The sequence below is a fragment of the Colobus angolensis genome, unplaced genomic scaffold (genome assembly GCF_000951035.1).
Source record: "Colobus angolensis palliatus isolate OR3802 unplaced genomic scaffold, Cang.pa_1.0 Scaffold37, whole genome shotgun sequence".
NCBI classification, from domain to species: Eukaryota; Metazoa; Chordata; class Mammalia; order Primates; family Cercopithecidae; genus Colobus; species Colobus angolensis.
Window position 1 is genome coordinate 1,525,972 of NW_012117043.1, and position 5,009 is coordinate 1,530,980.

The 5,009-nt window shown below is 54.3% G+C and overlaps 1 long non-coding RNA gene across 1 annotated transcript in view; it reads right to left on the bottom strand.

Annotated features, from left to right (window-relative positions):
• Window positions 1-1,252, bottom strand: part of LOC105520062 — an 11,636-nt gene extending 10,384 nt beyond the window's left edge. Inside the window, exon 1 of the long non-coding RNA XR_001003066.1 lies at window positions 912-1,252. This is a non-coding gene — a long non-coding RNA (uncharacterized LOC105520062). The remainder of the gene's footprint in view (window positions 1-911) is intronic.
• Between the last annotated feature and the right edge of the window lie 3,757 nt (window positions 1,253-5,009).

A 5,009-nucleotide genomic window follows, 5' to 3' on the forward strand; every position in this document is an offset into this window, starting at 1 on the left:
AGCACTTTGGGAGGCCGAGATGGGCAGATCACTTGAGGTCAGGAGTTCAAGACCAGCCTGGCCAACATGGTGAAACTCTGTCTCTACTAAAAATACAAAACTTGGCTGGGCATGGTGATGGGTGCCTGTAATCCCAGCTACACAGGAGGCTGAGTCAGGAGAATCGCTTGAACCTGGGAGGTGGGGGTTGCAGTGAGCCGATATCATGCCACTGCACTCCAGCCTAGGTGACAGAGTGAGACTCCATCTCAAAACAAAACAAAAAACCAAAAACTGCCCAAGACTGAGTAATTTAGAAAGGAAAGAGGTTTAATTGACTCACAAGTCTGCATGGCTAGGGAGGTCTCAGGAAACTTACCATCATGGCAGAAGGGGAAGCAAGGCACCTCCTTCAGAAGGCAGCACAAAGAAGTGTGGAGTGATGGGGGAAGAGCCCCTTATAAAACCATCCGATTTCCTGAGAACTCACTCACTACCATGAGAACGGCATGGGGGAAACCACCTGTATGATTCAGTTACCTCCACCAGGTCTCTCCCTTCACACGTGGGGATTATGGGGATTACAATTTAAGATGAGACTTGGGTAGGGGACACAGAGTGCCTAACCATATCAGCCCCGAAGCCATGGCTGGAGACGGCTCCGGCCAGAAGTCCACCCCGCAGCCCCCAGACTCTACCGTGGTCTTTCCTCACTCTGCTTCCCACCTCCATTTTTCTTTCCCTGAAGGAGGTTGCTCTATCAATGCCTCGGGTGACAACACATGCCCCCCTCCCCCGCCCCCCATGCTCAGTGATAAGGAAGTTGGTGCCTCGAATCCCTGCCCCACCCCAGACTCCTTCCTTTTCTTCCCACTTAGTGTTCTTGAAACTCCTCTCTGTTGTTTGTTTTTTTTAAAAATTAAGTTACTCACCTCAGCTTTGTTTCTCAAAGGCCTTAATTTTTCCAGAAACTGTCTCTTGGCAGGAGGCGTTTCAGGTTTGCATTTCTCTGAAAGACACTCTCGGAAACACGGCACCTCCATTTTGGTGTCAGCAGTGCACGCACCCCCACTCAGGCCAGCACCGTGACTGGAAAACTTATGTATAGTGTAAGGGATGTGGGTGGAGTGGGAATTGACGTGGAGGATGTTGGAGATCAGATCAACAGATGCTACAAAGAAACCCAACCCCTCACCACCGAAAAAGGGCAATACTCAGGCTAGGAGCCGCTGCACTAGGTGCTAGGGACCCGCTGAATTTTCACCAGGGCAGTCTTCCTTGGCGTGGAAGCAGAGGTTGACCCCGAAGAGTTAGTCAAGGGCGACTCATCGCTCCACCCTAAGGTTTCCCTAAGGAGGGACAGCACAGGGCGATGGCGAAAGGGAAGGGCTGCAGGGTGGAGTCCGGCACCGAGACCTCCGGGCCCTGCTTTTAGCAGCCCAGGGCCGCTTGAGATGATTTCTTTTGAAAACGTGCAGTGGTTGAAAACCACTGCCTCAAAACAGAGACTGGAGGGGTGGTAAATACTAACGAGGAGTTTTAGCAATGGACTCTGTTGACAGAGTCTGGGCGCCTGGAAAGGGTCTCGGAGGACGGGCCAGCTTGGAGGACTATTTCAACTGCGTACTCGACAACACGCAGAAGGCTGCGGGGAGCCTTAGCCCCTACCCAGCCTCCAGTGCTCTCTGTGGCACATGGCAGCCCCATGACGTGTTTGGGTTTCTTTGAGCGCGACTCGCAGGCACCAGCGCCCACGCAGCGGCAAGGCCAGGTGCCTGCCAGATAAACAGACAAAATCAGGAGGACTCCAAAGTGGGACAGAGAAGGAAGACTGTTAAAAACTGAATCTGCTAGGCCAGGCATGGTGGCTCACACCTGTAATCCTAGCACTTTGGGAGGCCGAGGCAGGCAGATCACTTGAAGCCAAGAGTTCAAGACCAGCCTGGCCAACATGACGAAACCCCGTCTGTACTAAAAATACAAAAAATTAGCCAGGTGTGTGGTGTGAGCCTGTAGTCCCAGCTACTCTGGAGGCTGAGGCAGAGAATTACTTGAACCTGGGAGGTGGAGGTTGCAGTGAACTGAGATCACACCACTGCAGTCTATCCTGAGCAACAGAGCAAGACTGTATTAAAAAAAAAAAAAAAAAAGGAAAAAATTGAATCTGCTGTGCCCAACCAAGCCATCAGCTCTGGGGTCCTGCCCTGAATCTCTGGGACCATTAGGGCAGGCAGGCAGCAGCATATTTTTTCCAAGCCCTGCTGCTCCCAGGCTAGCATGATATCTGCAGTGACCATTTTAGTAGGCTGGATACCCTCATGTCCCCCAAGCACTTATCATTGGCCCACTTGCCACTTGTGCCTTACCCAGTGGGGAGGAAGTGGCAAGGCCTTGGCTCTGGGTTCCACAGGTAGAGTTTTGCCGGGGAATCCAGTGAACTCATTCTTTACAAAACCTACCCAGGCCTGCTTTCAGCCATCCCTCCTGCTGAGATTATATGCAATATACAATATTATATATAATTTTTTTATGGAGACACGGTCTTCCTCTGTCACCTAGGCTGGAGTACAGTGGCATGAACATAGCTCACTACAACTGCAAACTCCTGGCTCAAGTGATCCTCCTACCTCAGCTTCTCCTTGGGTAGCTGGGACTACAGGCACGCACCACCAGGCCTGGCTTTTTTTTTTTTTTTTTTTTTTCTGTAGCGATAAGGTCTCACCATCTTGCTCAGGCTGGTCTGGAACTCCTGGGCTCAAGTCATCCACCTGCCTTGGCCTCCCAAAATGCTGGTATTACAGACATAAGCCACCGCACCTGGCCAAAAGACTATATATTTTGAGCAGCTGCTGGGAGGTGTGGACTAAGTTCTGGTCTGAGGAGAACTTCCTGGTAGTCCAGGAAAGAAATACCTGTCATTGTTGATGCACAGTGACTATAGTCCTCGCTGGTCACCCATTGGACAGGGTGTGGCTCCCTACACAGTGTAGCTCCCTAGCCCCAGAAAGTTGGACCTGGGCTCTCCCCAGTCACCAGAGATCCCTCTCCTTCCTCCCTAACAAGGTGTTTGGCTGACTGCAGCAACTGTGCAGACCCTGACTAGTGGACATTCCTAAGTACCATAGACTTGCCTTTGTCCCGCCAGGCTAGTCCAGAAGGTTGTTACGGGTAGGTGGGATCAGAAATTCGGGAAGCTGAAAGAGCCAGAAGGTGGAACCTGGCCGGCTCGGGGGAACTGCCGGTGCAATGGACTGGCCCTGAATGACTGAAACTGTGGATGGGCCTTGAAAGGGAGCTCAGGAGATGGGGCGTTGTGTATACACAAGTTGCTAACCGGGAGTCGCGCGCCTCATTCCGACTGGATCAGGGGGCCCCGCCTGCCCACGGTCCCCGTGCCAGGTGCGCGCCCCCTCCCAGGGCCGTAATTGCCGCCGCCATCCCTACGCGTCTCCAGCCCCCGTCTTTGTCCGTTCAGTTCTGAGGCCGCGCTTGGACTGGGGCTCCCACGACTGATCCCGGAGACACAGCGAACGGCGCAGCTGCAGGGACGCCCTGTCCTGCAGGCGACTGGGCTCCCGCGAGGCAGCAGGTGCCAAGGATTAGCAGCAGATCTGGTGTGCAGAACCTTGGATTCGAGTCCCGGCTTCAGAGCCCCTTGGCCGTGTGACGTGAAGGCGTCGGCCGCCCTCTGAGAGCCTTCCTGGATGACAGCTGATGCTTGGGCCTATCTTCCTCGGCTGCTGAGAGGCTCAGAAGGGACCGCGTGTAAAACGCCTTGGAATCTTAATTCTACCTAATTCCATTTATCTGCTTCCTAGAAACGGTCCGTGGCTTCCGTCCCTGTCATAGCGCTGCGCAGCGGGACCGCTCTGCCCCGCCACCCTCGAACAGCCCGTCCTCACTTCATTGCCCCCCCAGGTGCCGTTATTGTGCCTTTTAACCTGGGGCGGGAGGTTGCAGATGAGTCTGCAAGTCTGGGCCGGCGGGGGCCTGAGGGTGGGTTGCAACCAGCATCCGCGACGGTGTCTACACTGGAATTCCAAGCCAACCGAAGGAGGGCTCCAGGGGCGCGACCAAGGTTCGGTCTTCTGCCTCCGGCTGCGCGCTGCTGGATGGATCTCCAGCCTTCCCCCGCGGCTCCTTCCTCCTCATCCCTGACCCCAAGCTCGGCAAGATCCCCAAGTGCAGGCCCAAACTCCGCACAGCCTGTGGGCCGTGAGGTCCAGGTCCCGAAGCTCGGCCCCAGTGGGGCTGTCCCTTCTCCTCTATTTCCAGGGTAAAGACCGCGGAACAGGCGGGGGTCTGGGGAGCATGGCTGCGACCTCCGCTGCAGGCTTACTCGGCTGCAGGCTTACTCGGCTGCTTCCAGGGTGCTGTCCACCCCGTGGTGCTGAAGCGCCCCACTCCTCTCCGCCATCTAAGGGAAGCCGCGTCCGCGCTGCAGCCTCCACTCAAGATTCGACCCGAACTCCAGGACGCGTCCACACTGGTCCAACAGCCCTCATGGATCATCGCCTGCCTCTATTGTTCAAACCACCGCAGGTTTCACCCGGAAGCACCGAGGAGGTCGGAGTTTGCCTGAGAAGGCTAGGGGGAAGGTCTTTGCCTTGTCCAGTCCCAGGCAGTGCGGGAGAGGTGGGCGAAGCTGGAACCCCATGCTCTGTCCCGGCACTGGCAGGAATTCACTTATTATGGAGATAGTCTGCGCTCACTCCAGACCTGTCCTATATGGGTCCCGGGAAGGTTTCCCTCTGTTTTTAGAATCTCAACCGGGGTGTGGCCATGCGAGCTGTGCCAACACTACTACCTGCGAAGCAGGAGAGAAAAACCCCTGGAATTCCTCCCTCACATCTTTTTTTTTTTTTTTTTTTTTTTTTTTTTTTTTTTTTTTGACAGTGTCTTGCTGGGTCACCCAGGCTGCAGTGCAGTGGTGCAATAACATCACATAATAAGGTAGGAAATAAAAATATTTTAACCCCAAATATATTTCCCTGCCATATCTTGAAATTGCTCCACAAGTTTGTCTCTTG